Source organism: Amphiprion ocellaris, chromosome 20 (assembly GCF_022539595.1).
Source record: "Amphiprion ocellaris isolate individual 3 ecotype Okinawa chromosome 20, ASM2253959v1, whole genome shotgun sequence".
Lineage (NCBI taxonomy): Eukaryota > Metazoa > Chordata > Actinopteri > Pomacentridae > Amphiprion > Amphiprion ocellaris.
This window is the reverse complement of record NC_072785.1, coordinates 6,178,561-6,199,211: the sequence shown is the minus strand read 5'-3', so window position 1 is coordinate 6,199,211 and position 20,651 is coordinate 6,178,561.

The window sequence follows — 20,651 nt, the reverse complement described above, 5'->3', positions numbered from 1 at the left end:
TATGTGCTATGTTTGGAGATCAGTGTTGCACTTTCATACCCAACAATACAGGTCCTGATGGATCAGTAACCAGAGCGCTGGCTGGCCTGAGGTCACTCTCCAACGAGCTGAAGGAGCATTCTGGTATCTCTGACCCACTCACTGACTGGACTCATGCTTTGGTAGATGGAGTGGTTTCATGAAAAGTTTTGTTACTGGAGCTATGATTGCTATTGCTTTGCTTCTTTGCATTGGCTGTTGTTGTATACCCTGTGCTAGATCTCTTTGCACTAGGATGATCCACACTGCTCTAGGTCCTCTTCCACCGTCCTCTGGGATGCAGATGCCGCTGTTGCTGCAGGGGGATAAACCCAATGAAGAAGACGTGGACACTGATGAGGAGCATGTTGGTTTAGCCTTGACTAGCATTTAGGTGTTGGCCTAAGACCAGCTTAGGCCAAAAGGGGGAATTGTGGGAATATATACTCATTAATGTTTGATAATGTTGGATGCTTACTGCTAAATGGCTTATAATAGTTAATCAGAAAGATGTATTTGCTAAACAGATATACAATGCTCATTATACTGAGTGACACTGATTCAATTCTAAACATAGAATGCCCCTGACATTTTTTCAAACTGTCACGGGGGTTCAGTGAGAGCTCAGGCGCAGGAAATGAACAGTCAGGAATAGGGTGTAACTCAGGTTTATTTTCAATGTCCTCTGGGACAACAACAGAAGTCAAGACATACCATGAACTAAAAATAGAGCGCACTAAGTTCTGAATCCTCTAGCGGCACCTAAGGGCCGGGCGGAACTGTAACGAGACAAAAATAATAACCTACTCGCGGTAGGTAACACCTTAGCGAGAAATGGCTCTCCTAAGAGCCACCAACTTGAGGCCATCTTCACAGGGATAGTGAAAGGGGTTACTACAAACAGAAATCTTCACAACTACACTGTGCTCCTAACGAGAGCTATACTATAACGGGACAGCAAACTCACGAAGTACACGGGGGATACTCAAACTGGCTCACAGCTGAGGCAGCCAGGGTTAGGAGCAGCACAGGTGAGTGTCTCCTCAGCTCGGAGGGTCCAGAGTCCAGTACTAACGGCTCCATCGGCAGGAACGGGTGGGTCCAAAAGGAACAAGGCTTTCTAGCTTCTCTCTGGTTTCTTCTTCTGTCTTCTTTTTTTACGCTCCCACACTGAGAGCTGGGTCGTGTCTGGTTATATAGTGAGCTGGAGGAGGCTGATCAGTTTCACCCACTGAGCTGGCTGATTGTGGCTGATGGGGAACACCTGTTCCCTCCTCTCCGCTGCTGGGCTGCCCTAACCGGCAGGAGGAAGGAGAGGGGAGGGCACTAACTCGGCCTGGCAGCAGCCAGCCTGACACAAACAGCAGTAGAAAAGTAGCTTTTGTTGCTGTGCAGAGTATCCTTGTTTTACAGGAAAACAGAGGCCACGGGAGCGAGTCAGCAGCACATCAGAGAAGGGAGGAACCGGAACTCACCTAGCGGCCTGTGCATCAACGCTTACATAGTCACACAACTCTGTTAGATTATAAAATACTGGGTCAGGGAGAAATAGCCAGTCTGACTCTGCTCGAACTGACTGAACAGTTGTTGTCTGTTAGGGAAAGGCATTCAGACCCAGAGCTCTGTATTGCACATTCAATCTTGGTGTAATAAAGACTCTTTTTTCACCTGAATTGAATTCTCCTGACTACTCCATCAAAAGAACCGGAGGAAACAGCCTAACACATTGTTTTATTCTTTTATGATTAATTTCAGAATAGGCTGATTTCCAACATCGTACAGGTCCTGATGTCAGTCCTGTAGTTCCTCCAGGCCAGATTTTTACAGTTTTTACAGCCGGTTGAGTGCACCCATGCGCACACACACACACACACACACACACACACACACACACACACACACACACACACACACACACACACACACACACACACACACACAGAGAGAGAGAGAGAGAGAGAGAGAGAGAGAGAGAGAGAGGTTAAGATAGATTCAGAGCCTTTTCATGAGGACATTTAGAATCTATCAACTTTAATAAATGATAAAGCTAATCTTAGCAGCCTATCTAGGCGACTGAAGATTTCCATAGAAATCTCACTCTTACAGTCCTGACCCATTAGACACCCAGGAGAAAAGTTATAGAAAGCCTTTCTTTGAGTGAAATGTCTCATAAACAATGTATGACATGTATATGTCAGTGGAAGTGCTCTCTTCTTTCTCTTTTAATGGATGCAGGAGAAATGTCCCATTTATCTGATTTTGTAGCAAAAGCTCTAAAGCATTCCAGTCCTGACACTATGGAGGGAATAGATTGTGCCCACCAGTTTCTCATTCAAATCTTGTTGCAAGTATTTATGTCGACTGGAATGAAGCACTGCCTTATTAAAGTTAAGGACAAAAGAAAGACTGAATCCTACTGCCATAGTGGTGTGTCAGGAAACAGTAAGGAAGTCCTAAATACTGACAGAGCTGAGTAAGGAGCAACGGTTTTGAGGTGATTTATTGAAAAATGCAAAAACCAATCAACAATCTGAATATGAAGAGGAAGTTGCAGAAAGCCACTGTGAAGCCTCTCCTGATTAAGAGCAGATGGCTGGTGGCTAAGATGGGCCCCATCTGGAGGTCAAGCAGTGGAGCCTCCATGGTGCTGAGAGGCTGAGGATCTGGGTAGGAACACATCATCAAAAGCCACACTTTTTTCACAGGGACTTCCTCAAAGACAGTTCCATTAAATAATTTGAGGTAAGATCAGGCAGGGTGCAAGCCGACTCAGGGAGGTTAGCAGATTCGGTGTTAGGTGATTGGGTGATTAGCTGGAGGATAGCAGGCAGGGCACCTCAGGAGCTAGCTGAGGCAGGGACATAGCAGGGCAATGGTTTGCAACCAACAAGCAGAGCCCAACAACGAGCTTACTCAGTAGATACAGGAAGGCCGGAAAGCACATCTCAACATCACAGCAGTTTTAATTACAAACTCAGCCACACCCAGATAACCATGGCTATCGATAGTCATGGTACTTGGAACAGATAATTCAGTAAGTGCTGGACAGTCTTGTAAAGTCAACAATAGTATATCACGATCAAAAAAATTTTTTGTCATTGTCAAAACTGTACAGCAAAATGTGCTTTGCAACATCTGAAAAAAAGCATTATATATATATATATATACACACTTTCTTATTATACTTATTAGAGTTCAGCTCAGGACTCTTGGATAAAAGCTATTTATCTGCCTGGACGTGTGGCCTTTAGTGCTCTGTAGCACCTTCCAGTTGAACAGATAGAAGAGCCGGTCAAAGGGATGCGCTTCATTTTTAAGGATGTTGGTGGTGCTGCAGAGGCAGCACATCTTAGAAATGTCATCAGCTGTGGACAGGGGGAGTACGATCATTTTGTGGGATGTTGTAATGTCTCTGGAGTTTTTTCCAATCTGCTTCCGTGCAGTTCACATACCATGTTGTTATACTATTTTACTATTTTAATGGAGCAATGATAAAAAAAAAATTAAAAATTAAAAAAGCCTGGAGCAGCTCTGCAGACAGTTTGGTTTTCTGAAGCATTATCAGAAACAAGAGCCGCTGTTGAACCTTTTTTTACCAGTACAGTGGTGTTGACTGACCATTTGGGTCCCCAGGAACTTAAAGGTGGAGACCTTTTTCACCTCCTGACCTTTCATGATTGTTGGAGAGAGGTCATCCTTGTTCATTGTTGTCTGTAGGTGGTTCTTGATTAGTCCTGTAGTTAGCAATCTGTTGGATGCCTTGCCACATACAGACTGAATCCCTGTTGAAGAAATGATTTTCGCTTTGTATGCAGCTTTAGCCTTGATGTCTTTTTTTCAGGTTGTATATTTCTGCACTCTAATGCTTTCTTTTGCCTACACTAAAGGCTGTGTTGTGCTTTTAAAAGTGTTTGGACCTCTCTTGGCATCCATGGTTTCTTGTTTGGGAAGACACAAATATTTGTATATGTGACATTCTCAACACAGGTCCTGATGTACAATCAGGTCTCTAAATATTTGGGCACTGACACAATTTTCAGCATTTCGGCTCTGTACACCACCACAATAGATTTGACATGAAACAATCAAGATGTGCCTCAAGTGCAGACTTTCAGCTTTAATTTGAGGGTATTTACATCTAAATTAGGTAAACAGTGTAGAAATAATAACACATTTTATATGTGCCCTCCACCTTTTTAAGAGCCCAAAAGTAATTGGACAGTTGACTGCTCAGCTGTTCCATGGCCAGGTGTGTGTTATTCCTTCATTTAATTTACAAGGAGCAGATAAAAGGTCTAGAGTTCATTTCAAGTGTGGTATTTGCATTTGGAGTCAACTCTCAATATGAAGTCTAAAGAGGTGTCACTGTCAGTGAAGCAAGCCATCATTAGGCTGAAAAATGAAAATAAACCCATCAGAGAGATAGCCCAAAACGCTGTGTGGCCAAACCAAGTGTTTGACACATTTTTAAAAAGAAACAATGCACTGGTGAGCTCAGTAATGCCAAAAGACCTAGAAGACAATGGAAAACAAGTGTAGTAGATGACAGAAGAATCCTTTTCCTGGTCAAGGAAAACCCCTGTTGGCCAGATCAAGAACACTTTCCAGGAGGTAGGCGTATCTCTGTCAAAGGCAATAAAGAGAAGACTTCATCAGAGTGAATACAGAGGGTACTCCACAAAGGTATAAATCATTGCTGTGCCTCAAAAATGGAGAGGCCAAATTAGAGTTAAAAAAAAAAAATAACTAAAAGAGCCTGTGCAGTTCTGGAACAACATCATATGGACAGATGAGCCAAAGATCAACTTGTACCAGAATGATGTGAAGAGAAGAGTGTGGGGAAGGGATGGAACTGTTCAAGACTGCAAGCATGCCACCTCATCAGTGAATCATGGTGCTGGTAGTGTAATGGTGTGGGCATTGTATGGCTGCCATTGGAACTGGCTCTTATGTTTACTGGTGATGTGACTACTGACTGTAATGTAAAGAGTGACTGCAGTTAATGTTGTGTAATGCACAGTGAGTTATAGGGCTGAAGTGTTGTGGGTTCTGGGATGAGCATGCGCATGCGCACTAAGACGGTTAATCCGGAAGTGTATCAAGAGAGTCGCACATGTCTGGATGCACGTTCTTCATTAAAAGCTGGTGAGCCGATATTACTCCCGACTGGTCCTTGAACCATACATGGTGTCAGAAGTCGACTATGGCAAAGTTCCTACCGCCGGACAAGTTTGATTTTGCCCACCCGGAGCTGTGGCCTGACTGGAAAAAGAGATTCCACAGGTACAGGATTGCCACCAAGCTAGACAAAGAGGACGGGGAAATACAGGTCTGTACCCTGCTATACTCGCTCGGGAGCGAAGCTGAGCACACGTAAAGACTTTTGCCTACGCAAATGCTGATGATGAAAATAACTACGATGTCGTAATGGACAAACTGGACAAATACTTTGTGCCGAAAGTAAATGTGATTCACGAGAGGGTGAGGTTCCATCAGAGAGTACAGAAAGCCGGCAAAAGCGTGGAGGAATATGCCCGCAGTTTACACGAACTGGCAGAAAACTGTGCTTTTGGAGCCGCTAAGGATGAAAACATAAGGGACAGACTCGTCATCGGAGTTCTGGATAAAGAGTTGTCACAGAGGCTGCAAATGATGTCGGATTTAACCTTGGAAAAGGCGTGCAGAACCGCCAGGCAGTCCGAGCAGATTAAGGAGCAAGTTTCCGAGCAGCAGAGCGGAGCCGCAGCACTGTGTGAGGTGACACAGAGCCGCCAGCAGAGTCGAACTGCCGGTTACGGCGCCCGACCAAAAAGCGCCGCCTTTAAACCACAGAGGAGAGAGGACCGCTTCAGCTCCTCCAGACAGCATCGGTCTGAAGGAACGGCCCGCGGACAGTGTTCAAGGTGTGGACGGCAACACAGCAGGAGCGACGTGTGCGCAGCCAAACGAGCAGAATGCCGCAAGTGTGGTAAGAAAGGCCACTATGCAGTAGTATGCCGCACCTTACAAGTCAGTGACGTCTTCAACACGGAAGCAGAGCAAGATGAACCTGAAACATTCTTCCTAGGCTCAATTACAGTGCAGGACTCTAACCAGTCATGGCCAATAACATTGCACATTCAGGGCAGCGACGTTGACTTTAAAATAGATAGTGGAGCTGACACTACCGTTGTTTCACAGCACACCTATGACACTCTCAAGACAAAGCCAAAGCTAGAGTGTTCAAGAGCTATATTGGATTGCCCAGGAGGACGGCTTGCAAACAAAGGTAAATTCAAAACCTTCACGTACTATAAAGGGACGAGATACTGTTTCAACATACATGTTGTTGAGGGCCCTGTAGTTAACAACCTGCTGAGCAGATCAGTGTCAGTGGCCATGGGTCTTATACAGAGAGTGGAAGAGGTGTCAAGCCCACCCAGTGAGCCAGTAGGACTCTTAAAAACAACCCCAGTGAAAATTAAACTGAAATGTGGAGCAGTACCATATTCTATCACGGCAGCTCGCAGGGTCTCTGTGCCGTTACTCTCCAAAGTGAAGGAGGAACTGCAAAGAATGGTCAAATGCGGGGTTATCGAAGAGATAACAGAGCCAACAGAATGGTGTGCACCAATGGTACCAGTGTCAAGAAAAAACAGCAGAGTGAGAATATGCGTCGGTCTGAATCGCCTCAACGAAGCTGTGGAGAGAGAAAAATACATCTTACCCATTCTAGACGATATACTCCCCAAGCTGGCTGGCTCAAGTACATTCTCACTGTTGGATGCTGCCACAGGATTCTGGCAAATCCCTTTAGACGACGACAGCGCCAGACTCACAACCTTCATCACACCATTTGGGAGGTACTTTTTCAAACGTCTACTGTTTGGGATATCCAGTGCTCCTGAAATATTCAACAGGGAGATGAACAACCTCCTCAAAGACCACGAAGGTACATCAGCTTATATGGATGACATAATAGTCTATGGAGAGTTGTCACAGAGGCTGCAAAGGTGCACGAGAAACGCCTGCAGCGAGTGCTACAAACACTCAAGGATGCTGGACTAAAGCTCAACAATGAAAAATGTAAACTAAGACAAACACAGGTTAATTTCCTGGGCCACATTGTGGACAAACATGGTGTCAGACCCGACCCTGGGAAAGTAGAAGCCATCAGAGGCATGCAGCCGCCACAGAACATCACAGAACTAAAGCGTATCATGGGCATGGTACATTTCCTTGGACGCTACTTGCCCAACCTAGCAGATGTCACACACCCTCTTAACGAACTGCTCAAGGCCGACAAAGCATGGGCATGGGGCCCAGCTCAGGAAAAAGCTTTCACAGACATGAAACAGCTATTGACCAAGGCGCCCATATTAGCCTTCTATGATGTCAACAAACAAACAGTGGTAAGCGCCGATGCAAGCAGCTATGGGCTTGGAGGTGTTCTCCTTCAGGACCATAAGGGACATCTGAAACCAGTCGCATACTGTTCTCGAACTCTGACTGATGCTGAGAAAAGATATGCACAAATTGAAAAGGAGTGTCTCGCTACAGTCTGGGCATGCGAAAAGTTCTCCAAATACCTCTACGGTCTGGACGACTTCATAATCCAAACGGACCACAAACCATTGGTCCCACTCTTTAACGTGAAAGACATTGATACAGTGCCATTACGCTGCCAACGTTTACTCCTCAGAATGATGAAATTCAATGCAAAAGCTGTTTATGTCCCAGGAAAACAGCTCATCGTTGCCGACACACTCTCCAGACACCCTTCGGTGACGCTACATCTGGACATAGTTGAAATGTCAGAAGACATAGATGCCCTTGAGGATGCCATACGGGCATCATGGCCAATGTCGAGTTCTCGTTTGGATGAAATCAAACAGCTCACAAAAGATGATGCAGAGCTGCAAACAGTGGTACGGTTTGTGGGTGAGGGCTGGCCAAAATATGCTTCCAAAGTGCCAAACAGCATTATGCAATACTACACTGTTAAAGACTCCCTCACAACGAGCTCCAACTTACTTCTCTATGGCGACAGGATTGTTATTCCCAGATGTCTGCGGTCAGAGATTGTTAACCGTCTACATGATGGGCACATGGGCATCGGAAAGTGCCGCGAACGTGCAAAGCAAAGTGTGTGGTGGCCAGGCATCGGACGAGCCCTGCAGGACTGGAAAAACCGGTGTAAATACTGCCAAACAACAAGACCAACTCAACACAAAGAGCCACTGATACCAACTCCTCTACCGGGTAGACCATGGGAGAGAGTTGCCGCTGATATCTGTGAAGTGGATAAAAAGAACTACCTAGTAGTGGTTGACTATTTCTCCAGATACATCGATCTAGCCTATCTACCTGACATGACAGGGGCCACAGTGAGGTCTCGTCTCAGCGCAATCCTTGCAAGGTGGGGTTGTCCCACTACCTTGGTGACTGATAATGGACCACAATTTTCAGGGCAGCAGTTTCAGCAATTTGCAAAGGCTTACGACATCCACCATGTCACAGCAAGCCCACATTTCCCTCAGTCGAACGGAGAGGCTGAGAGAGCTGTGAGAACCGCAAAGCATATTCTAAAACAAAAGGACCCCTCACTAGCTCTCCTAAGCTATAGAGCCACACCCATCCAGGCAACAGGATACAGTCCTGCCCAACTAATGCTTGGATATCAGATACGGACCCCTGTTCCCATACTGGAAGATAAGCTTCTCCCCAAGTGGCCAGACTTTACTGTTGTGAAAGCAGCAGATTCCAAAGCAAAGGCTGCTTACAAACGCCACTACGACAGACGTCACGCTGCCCGCACACTGCCTCTTCTCAAGCCTGGTGATTCAGTTGCCGTCAAACTTGACAATCAGAAAGGTTGGACCACGACTGCTACTGTTCTGCAGAGATGTAACACTCCACGATCCTACATTGTTCGCACCACAAATGGCAATAGTGTTCTTTGCAGAAACAGAAGGCATCTGCGTCTGCTAAACTCGCCTTTTTCCCAGTCAGAGCTTGTAGGGGAAGAGGAACGGTGCGAGGACACAATTCAAACCAGTGACACTGTAACAGACACAGGACATCAACAAACAGAGAGGACAACATCGTCACCAGACGTCGTCACCACACTGAGAGGCAGAGTCATCAAGAAGCCATCTCACCTGAGTGACTTTGTTACCTAAAAGACTTTCTAGCTAGTGCATAGATTGCCTGTGAGGCAGAATAATCCTCAGCATCTATGCAGGTGACCGGTAGTCGACCCGGGAGCCTAGTTCAGGCCACGTTTGGTTGTCACATGTTTGAAAAAAAAGGAACAAAGCAGACTGTTAAATTTTGCATGGACTGACACAGTTTGGCGTGTTCAGAATAAGAGCCAGTATTAGTATTCTGTCATGTTAGCAGTGTGTTAAGGACGACATAAGTTTAACACTTGTCTAAGTTAAGTATGTTTCCTAAAGCATGTCAAGTTACTCAAAGGAGGGGAGGTGTAATGTAAAGAGTGACTGCAGTTAATGTTGTGTAATGCACAGTGAGCTATAGGGCTGAAGTGTTGTGGGTTCTGGGATGAGCATGCACATGCGCACTAAGACGGTTAATCCGGAAGTGTATCAAGAGAGTCGCACATGTCTGTATGCACGTTCTTTATTAAAAGCTGGTGAGCTGATATTACTCCCGACTGGTCCTTGAACCATACACTGACAAAAGCAAAAGAATTCTGAAGTGTTTCGGGCAATATTATCTTCTCATAACAGCTAAATGCTTCAGTACTCATTGGACGGCGCTTCATGGTGCAGATGAACAATGAGCTAAAGCATACTACGAAAGCAACCAAAGAGTTTTTTAAGGCAAAGAAGTGGAATGTTCTGCAATAGCCAGGCCAATCACCTGACCTGAATCCAACTGGGCATGCATTTCAGTTGCTGAAGACAACATTTAAGGGAAAATGCCCCAAGAACAAGCAGGAACTGAAGAAAGCAGCAGTAGAGGACTGGCAGAGCATCACCAGGGACAAAACTCGGTGCCTGGTGATTTCTATGGGTTGGAGATTTCTGGCTGTTACGACGACAAATTATTTGCACCCAAATATTACAAGTGACAATTTCATTTGTGACAGGGTTGGTTTTATGGACAAAGGCATGTTTTATTTTTCAGGTTAACCTGTTGTTGTTGTGGTTTTTAGTGGGTTTTATTGCATGAGTCGTTTTATCCAACCGACCCTGAACGCCTCACAGACAGTCAGTAATCATGTCAATCATCAGTATTCATGATTATGTTATTTTGTCCAATTACTTTTGGTCCCTGTAAAAGGTGGAGGGAACATACAAAATGTGTTGTAATTCCTACAATGTTCACTTAATTTGGATGTAAATACCCTCCAATTAAAGCTGAAAGTCTGCACTTAAAACACGTCATGATATTTTCATTTCAAATCCATTGTGATGGTGTACAGATCCGAAATGCTGAAAATTTTGTCAATGTCCAAAAATTTATGGACCTGACTGTATAAGAAGCTACTGGTGAAGTGTCATGCGCAAAAGATGCGGCTTTAAGAGTTGATGCTTTGGAGTGAATCAGAAGAGCCGACTCCCATCGAGTGAGAGTCAGCTCCCAATTTGAACATTGTGCTCGCAGAAACCATGTTACTTGAGCCTACGTTTACGAAGCTTGCTTTCCGTGACAACCGAGCTGTTGACAAGGCCCTTTAGAGAATAAGTGCAGCAACAGCAGCAAAATGTGCCCCAAGCAGCCAGGAGGAGCCAAGCTTCTGCTGTGTGGAGGCTCTTTGATGAAAGATACGACAAGAAATCCTAGTGTGTATTGGTAAGGAGCCCCTCATCCAATGGGCAGATGACCCAGTGAGGTGGTGGTAGGCCAAGGCCTCACTCTTTCCTCATCTGGTGAAGGCGATGGAGGGGAGACTGTGTGTTGTGGCAACTTCTGTTCCATCTGAAGAATCTTTACAAAAACAGGGCAGATACTCACCGAAAGAAGAAATCGTATCAGCCCATCCAAGCTCAGGCATCTGATTTTTCTGAATGCCAACTTGCACTGAGGACATTTATACTCTTTGAATACTGAGTTTGGTTCTAGTTCTGTTCTGTGGGTTTGTGTGCAGCATTTTATTTATTTGTTTTTTGTGCAAAAAAAAAGTTTGATTAAAATATTAAACAAAAGTAAGAATGCCTGCTTTTGTAACAGAATACACAAAATGAGGCAATTATGAGGCTTGTCATAAAAACACTGTATGCAAAAGGGTTTTTCAATACACAAATCATTCATATTTGCCAGGTTAGGCAAATGAATTCTTGCATGTTTAGTTTCTGTTTTCCTGTAGCTGTCCTTTTCCATCCTGTTTCTTTTAAGAGTAGCACTGTGCTGCACATTTAGTTCCTGAATATCTGCTAAATTAAACTGTTTGTTAATCCCTGTCACTGTTTCATGCCTTGTATTATTTAGTTTTGGTCAGTAACTGCTCCTGTAAAGTGTATGTTTATTCTTTGGATCTAATCAGTAGCGATTTTCACAAGTATCAATTTTGTATAGCTTCACTTTCCTAGCTCCCTGTAGTCTAGCACTTCTAGGTTATAGGTCTTGTGCCATCTCTTGGTTAGGTTATTCGCCCAGCTTCTTACAAATGTAGCTCATGGGCCACGTTTGTACTTGCTTCCTTAGCTTCAAACTTAGCCTTCTGTCAGTCAGTCCATTATCACCTTCCCTAATTGTCCTTCCAGTCTTCATACCCAGCAAATTTATTCTGTTTTCCCTTTTGTGAAATAAACACTTTCTACATTTACCCGGTCTGCTGTGTTTTCTGTCTGTGCTTGGGTCTCAAAGACAGACAGTTCACACACGCATTCACACCTACGGACAATTTAAAATCACCAATTAACCTTAGCATGTCTTTCAACTGTGAGAGGGAGCTGGAATGCAGACACAGAGAGAACTTGCAAACTCCACAAAGAAAGAAGTCCTAACTAACTCACATCTTCATTATTGCACGTCTTAAAGGTGTATATTCTAAACATTTTGTTGCAGCTTGGAAATCAAAGGAATCACTACTTTTCTGTTTAATTCTAGTTTCGTACCACAAGGTGAGGAAAAAAATAAAAGGTAAGTTTTCACAGACAGAAGTAAACATAGAATTAATTCAATTCAGTTTTATTTATATAGCATTAATTCACAACATATATCATCTTAAAGCACTTCACATAGTAAGGTAAAGACCTTACAAATCTTAATGGAGTAACTCAACTAAACCAAAGTTTCCTTTGAAATCTCTGTGAGAAAGCAATTGGTGAAAGTGGGAAAGAAAAACAAAAACTGACAGAACCAGGTGGAAGGAGGGCAGCCATTTGCTTCAACGGGTTGGGGTGAGGGTGGGAATAAAGGTTTTGGGATTGGTGAGGGTAGTAGGATAGCAGATGGAGAACAGACAACACATAAGAGAACAATAAACAGCATACCTAAGGTAAATTAACTCAGGTAAAGTTCAAGTGAGCTTCAATGCATTGAGTTAAAATTCTAACTTTAGTGTTGCCTGTACACATCTGCTGGCAGAGGATTCTATCTTCTTGATACTCAGTTATCCACCACTTTACAGAGAGCTGAAGAACAGTAAAGTTCTTACAGTATCATATCCAAAAAGCAGATTACACTAACATTAAAACTTACTAGGCATGTCAAACTACTATTTTTTGGATTTTTTCAAATAGCTGACCTATCTTCCTTCAGTCCAGTACAGTCACTGATGAACTCATGTCTGTACTACAGTACTGTTTTTTTTTTAAAATTCCACAAGCCCAAGCACAACAGAAGATAATTCATTTTTTAAAAATGTATTCTAAAATGCAATAAACAAGAAAACTGCCAGCTACCAATGTCCTGGTTGTTTTCATGTAGCTCACATTAGCCTGCTTGTTGTTTTAGCTAGATGGCTAATAAGTGATTAGCTTACAAAACAGGAACTTCGCTTACTGAAAAAACTGTAATGATCTTTCAGTCCCTAGTGAAGACCTGGGACTGTGGCTCTATCAACAGTGACTGTGTCAAGATTTTAACTGTACCTTGTACAGAATGAGAAAGAGGAGACATGTCCTGCATGATTATAATATACTGCAGGTGCTGAGCAGCTGAAAATGATCAAGCACTGTGGATCTGCTCAGTATTACTTTTCCTCAGTGACCCAGATGTGTGGCACAGTGTGACAGAATCTAAATTTACATAATCAAATTTGAATTGTAAATGCTAATGTAGAAAGTTTATTGGAATACAGTTTAATTTTCAAAATTCAAATTGTATGTTTTGAATTCAATTTTTTATTGCACTTATTGACATTAAACAGCTGAAATTCACACAAACAATTAAATTCAGTTGCTGTGGCACAAGTTTGTGGGCATAGTATTTTGTTTCTTTGAATAAAAATGGGGATAAGTAAAATTAAGAGGCATCTGTGGCACAACAAACTTCTGTCAAACTGAATTTCATGAGCACAGCTTTCCAGTCGTTCCAGAGCTTAGGAATGACTGACCCCCTGTGGAAAACAATGGAAATGGAATTGCATCACAATATACAACAGGAAAATACACTTCCCTACATAGTATAGTTTCACAATTCAAGTTTCGTACCAAACTTGTAGCAAAGTTTTTTATTGTGACAGAATACATGGAAAAATACCAACTAGGAGTCATCACTGTGACCACCTAACAAAAAAGGGATTACATTAGAAATAAAGAAAACCAAGAAGGACTGGTATATCCAAATGCAAAACACAGTAACAAATCACATCAAAGCACTACAAATATACAAATCTTAACGAGATATATCATGAATCTATGCTTTTTGTTTTGACAGGCGCTTTAAGTTATTTGACAATATATGTATAAGGTTGCTGTATACTATCAAATACGACATTAATGACACTATTCCCTTTGCATTCCCAAGACAGCAGTCAAGAGTTGGGAACAACAATGCTTCCATGAGGTGGCTTTTCCCTGATTTTGTACTTGGGATTAGAATGTGTGGCAAATACTCTCAATCAAATGTTCACTAACATGCTCCTTTGCAACTAACAAACATATGTCAGCCTTCAGAGTCTGGGTGAATACTGCAATCAGACTTCAATTGTCTGTGAACACCACATCATCCACTGGAAAGAAGCCAAAAGAGTCAGGAACAACTAAAGCAAGAGATCATATCTGAAACAATACTGAAGGTTAGGTTATATGTGATGTACAGGCCGACCCATTACCTATGGGTTCACCCACAGGGCTAGAGGGTTTTTGCAAGCTTAACACAAAAATCGGCCTAACATGCAGAAATTACAAATACATTCATGAAAATTACAGTTATTCAAGGGTAGCTCTCCAGGCCGGTTCAATCCTGGCCTGGAGAGCTCATGTCAAGGTGTCCCTGAGCAAGACAACGAACCCCTAACTGTTCCTGATGGGTCGTGGTTAGCGCCTTGCATGGCAGCTTCCGCCATCAGTGTATGAATGTGTGTGTGAATGGGTGAATGTGATGTATAATGTAAAGCGCTTTGGGTATCGTTTCTGGTATAGTAAAGCGCTATATAAATACAGACCATTTACCATTTAGTACACATTTCAGACATTTCTTGTACTGCATCTAATACATGCAGACAGAAGTGTTCTATATTTGAAGGAGAGGTTGCTTTGACCACAGGGAGGTACTGTCATATGGAGAAGCTCCCTACATCAATACCTTTTCAAGATTAATCAATTAATTTTGGTAGTGGGGAGAACAGAATAGCCCTACGTTTTTATAACTTAGAATTTGGCCCAACCAAAATGAGAGATCCACCTTATTTAACATTTACTGAACATTACTTGAAGTAGTTTCAAACTAACTGACAGCATGTCAAAGAAGTTATCAGCATGACTGCATTTTAGGATTTGGTGTCCTTGTTCAAGCACATAATGTGGCTGCTTATTGAGAATTACATGAATGGTATTTCTTCAATGTAGTGGATTGCTGCATCTATATGGAAGGATGACACTCCTCACTTGTAGGCTTCTTTCTTTTCTACTGTTTTGTTCCACTCAAATCAAATGTTTAAAGGCACAGCAGTGCAACTTTTGCAGGGCTCACCAGTTGATATAGCTCTATTTGTCAGAAAACACAAAGATGAGCTGGTGCAACCCAGACTGTTCAGAGACTCTAAGTTATCATTTCAATATAAAACACCCAGGTTCAAATGATTTCATATGCTGCAAATACCAGCTTTTAATGTGGCTTTAGAATTAATTTAGGCTGACAGAACTAGCAAGTAGTGTGCACTCAGTGCACTTTAGCCCATTAAGTTTGTCTAGACACAGCTGCAGATTTTTTTTCGTTGGTACGACCAGTTGATTTGTTGAAGAGTAGGTGTGACTTCAGTTGACAAAGATTTTCTTTAGCTCACTAAAGCCCTGTGGTATAACATACTGGAATGTAATCATACAGAACTTTAAAATGGTAATGAAAATATATAATAGGTCTTACTTTGCTCACTTTTTGCACATCAAACAAAAAAAGATTCATTCTTGCCTTTTCTACCTACTACAACCTCTCACCATCCACTCTGTCTTGTGTTTGCCAGCAGATCTGCCACATTAGATGTCATTCCAAACCAACTACTGTTAAATGGAGGCAGGTTAAAAAGCCCTCCAACAGAAAGTCTGCTTTGACGCAAGTGTATTGACAACACTCCCCAAAGGGCAGTATCTGTTCTGTTTCTAAAATAGAGAAATTGCCCACACTTTAAAACATAAGGACTGCTTAAGTAATAAATAAAATGAAATGTTGAAAATGTAAACAAATAAATAAATAAATAATACTGATATGTACACATTTAACTGCAATACAGACAAATAACTCTCTGAGACAACTGGATATTTTATAGGACAAGTAAAAAATAAATCTATTTTCCTTACCAAAGGTGAAGTCATTTAAAAAAAAAAACAAAAACAAAACTGTATGTTTACATTATGTAATAGCCATTACTCTGCAAACAGTTACATAAATTACTGTTGCATCCAGAATACCTAACGTTATGACCAGAGACTGTATATAAAGATGGACGTAACACCCATGACATCACCCGTTGGTTTCTGTGCTGAGAAAATGAAGCCCAGATTTTGCTACTTCCTGGTTGACATCTTGGATTTTTGGAGCCAGTGACGACAACAAAATTCTCAGAGGGCGGAACCGGAGAGCAGTGATTGGTCAGACTGACTGAGAGCCAAGGACTCTCTGTCCCGCCCACATTTACCGGCTTCTGCTGTTTACCGACGCTGCTGCTAACAACGTTAGCCTCCGAAAGTGGAGCTAAACTCTACAGGTAAGTGTTAAAGTCAACTTTGTAAGTAGTTGTACTCTTCTCCACAACTGAAGAATATCACATATACAGCAGTGACCTACGTTACTGTAGCTGAAGTTACTGTAAGTTAACATCACACTGTAACCTCTGATGGAAACTTGTTCTAACATCGTGTTTTAAAGTTCTTCTGTAAATCTCAAGTTACGTTTCCTAACTTTGTGTTCACAATGATGCTAAATCAGGTTAGTCATTGTCATAAACTAGTTAACTGTTAGCTGTAGCAAAGTGTCCTGCAGGTCACAGGTGATCAATCACAACAGATTGACAACTGCTGTCTCGAGGTGCAGTTCGTTCATGATCTGCAGATAGAAATGAATCTACATTAATGTTCCTCCACAGAACTCTGTTACTGATGAATGTTAATCTCTCAGTTCAGTGAATGAAGAACAGTTCAGTTCTGAGTTCTTTGGCTCAGACTGTTTTTAACAGCTTGTGTTCATACAATAGTGTATGGTCAGATAACTGTGTGGAGCTCATGTTAATGCTAATGACACATTAGAATAAAAAGAATAAACTTTATTATCCATCTAAGGCAGTAAAATGTTCTTTGGCCTCAACCAGGAAAACATACATTTCCATAAGATTAGAAAGTAGGACAAAATACACACTCTGTTGTGTTCCATTCATATCCTGCTGTGTTCACTCTGATATTTAATGTTCCAGCAGTTGCAGTTAAAGAACTTTTTACATCTCTTCCTCTTAGTGTCTTTTCCTTCCAGCCTTTGTCTGGATCATTGGGAACATCTAGTCTGATGGACTGAGAACTCCAGAGAACATGAACATGAACATCCAGCTGTGGTTGTCTGAGATGAAGAGTCTTCTCTCCTTCAGTGCTGAGGAAGAGCAGCACTGATGTCCTCCTCATCCTTCTCTATGAAACAGAGATAACCCTCTAGACGGAATAATTACAAAAACTAAAGTAATACTGAAACCCACAATTGGTAACACCAAGGTAGGAATCCTAAAAATAATACAAAAAAACCCAGAATCAATACCATCAGTAATCCTAAACCCGAAACAACTATAATTATCTACCAGAGAATATTACAGGATACGATGAACGAACTACTGTAATACTAACGTTGGTCAATGATAATCTGATACTACTTGGGAACAGAGACTTAACTAGCTGTCATGAAGGAACAGAGTTCGGAACAAGGAGGAAAGTTGGGTCCGACTAGTCCAGGTAAGTAAATCCCCTTGCAGGTGTTTGGATCAGCGATGGAGCGGCTGGGGCAGAGGTATGGCCACGAGGCGTCCAAGCTTTCCACTAAGTTGTTATCCGCCTGGATGTTTATGGCGTCTCGGGTGGTGAGGTCTGGCTGACAACAGGTGTTTCTTCCAGGAAACTCCGAAATGGAAAGAAGGTAGGAAACCAGGTGGAGGATCCAGGAGCAGAAGCAGGCAGAAATCAACACTAAACAAAGAAAACAGGATTACTAAGAGTTAGGGCTGGGACTTTAACGCGTTAATTTCGATTAATTAATTACAGCGCAAATAATGCGTTAAACATAATAACGCAATTAATTGCTGCCTCCTCAGTTCCCTCATTTCTGCCACACCAGTAACGCTGATGAACACTCCAGCCCAGTAGGTGGCGGTAATGAACCTGAAGTCTGTTTGTAGCCATGAAGAAGAAGCACAGGAAGTACTCAATGAAGTCAGGCACTGATGAACAGTGAAGGAAGAAAAGACTGAGCTTGATGGGCAGAAATTTTCCCTTTAAAAATCTTCCTGATGGCAGCTTGGATAAAAGCCTGGTTGTGTGCAAATTGTACAACAAAGAGTTTTCTGATCACTGCGTCACTTCAAGCCGACGGTATCACCTCAATGTAAAACATGTTGCTGTTAGCACCAGAGCTAACGTTAGTTACTAGTCATGCTGCTTGGATAAAAGCCCGGTTGTGTGCAAATTGTACAACAAAGAGTTTTCTGATCACTGCGTCACTTCAAGCCGACGGTATCACCTCAATGTAAAACATGTTGCTGTTAGCACCAGAGCTAACGTTAGTTACTAGTCATGCTAACGGCTAACCGTGTAGCCATCCCATAATAGACCACTTTTCTAGACAGTGCTTGAGTTTACAGAAAGTCTTAAAATGTTGAATAAAATCGCTATAATTGCACTTAGATTTGCAGTAATCTGTGAATGTAGCAGACGGATGAAAAATGCAGATAAATAGAAATTAAACATTTTTGTGGTTTAAGTTTTTACTCCGTGGAGACTCTGCCTCCTTGGAGGAGGAATAACCTAAACAACAAAAATATCTCTTTTAATAACTTAATTATAAACTTTTTGTTTATGAAAAAATTACATAAATAAAAATTGATGTTCCTATAAAAAGAACCATCAAAATTCCACCATTTATCAGACCCAGAAAAGATGAAAACAGAATGAATCTGTGGATTTTCAACTTTCTGAAGCTCCTTGAACTACTTATGCTGATTTTATGTGCCATACAGTGGAAAAAACAACTAAATTCAAGCTTTAAGTCATCAAAATCACTTTTTTCTATATGTCCCATTTTCCTTTTTTTAAATAAATTTTAAATTATAGACACGTATACGTCTATTCATTGATTCAACTGTCAACCACAATTTTATTTGAACTGAAAACTTCATTTATTGTGTCAAATACTGCTATTTGACAAAACTGCAACTAATTGCAATTAATTAATTACAAAGCCTGTAATTAATTAGATTAAAATTTTTAGTCACGTCCCACCACTACTAAGAGTACAGAAAACAGAGGTGCAGACATGAACTGAACTGAGCAGAGCACTGACTGTTCATTGTTCATGGTCCCACATCCAAGACAGAGTGGCGTCTTATTATAAGCAGAGCGGGAGTAGCTTGATTTCACGACTTCCACCTGCACACAATCACCAACTCAAAACACCTGCTGCAGCCTTCTACACCAACCACACCTGAGAGCAAGATAGAGAGAGTGAGAGAATAGAGCTGGAGGAGAGAGCACTGTCCCTGCCCACAGCCTTAGGCTGTGTTCATGACACGACAGGGGGAGGGCGACTGGGACGGCGTGCACTCCAGACCCAGACACACAGAATGAAAGCAATCATCCAACACAAAATCAAACAAATCAAATTCACAAAATAAAACACATAGGCCTATTCAACATCATCCAAAAAACACAGTCAGCATCCAATCCCAAACCAAGTCATTCATACATATCCTAATAGCATGCTTTCAGCCGCACCTTTAATTCTTTCTCTTATCTAAATTTGTGCTGCCTTTTTTGAGGTATAGGTAATTCAAATGACAAGCTGCTTCGGACACTTAATCGTCATTAAGTGAATCGAGTGGGAACTACAATTTAACATCTACACTCCCAGTTCCATGGAACTGACCCGTACATATGTAGGCTACTTATAAATACCAGGTTTCATGGCCAGTACTAAACTGCCTCCCAGAGGGCTTTATCTGAATCTGTGGCTTTTCCCTTGTTATCCTATTCCTCTTTTTCATAGGCTCCTTGAGCCCTTTATTTTGTCACTTCTCTCAAACTCTATCTTCCTTTAGGCCTCTGTTTTCTCTTTTTCACTTATCCCCTCTTTATTTTATCTCTTCTTCTCTATATTTTGCCAATTGACCTTTGGGCCCAAAGTTAAATCTACTGTCCTTTTTGTTTTTTACACAGATTCGACTACTCAAAGCCAACGTTCACATAAGCGTCTAATTTACACAATGTGGGCCCTTTCTTCTTAATCTTGCACATTTTTTTAGCTTGCTTCATCGTTACTAATTCTGCAATTCTGCATTTACCTACACTGTCTCACTTCAACATTTATTTGTCTTACCTCAACATTTATCTCTCTATTGCTGCAGCATTATTTCTCTCTATTTTTAAACTATTTCTCTCTTTAACTCTATAAAACTCCTTTTTCTTTTAACTCTGACCTCAACTTTTATTCTTCTCTACTTATCTTCTCTGTACTACTCCTCATTTTTTCTTTCTATGCGCAATAAATCTCAATTTAGATCAATAGTTATTTTAAACCTCAACACATCCTGGCATATCCACGCAAATGATTCTTTACAGTGCAGCCAACCAATATAAACACCCACAGCTTCCACGAACAAACACCCCAAATAATGTGAGAAAAATATACTCACTCTCTGACGTCAGTGTTGGTGTGGGAAAAAATCCATTAAGCTGTCGGTAGACCGGCTTCCGTAGGCTACAAGCAGACCCTGCTCGCAGTGCCAAGTTAGTGTCGTGGTTTCTCTTAGACATCGAGGATGTGCAGATGTTGCT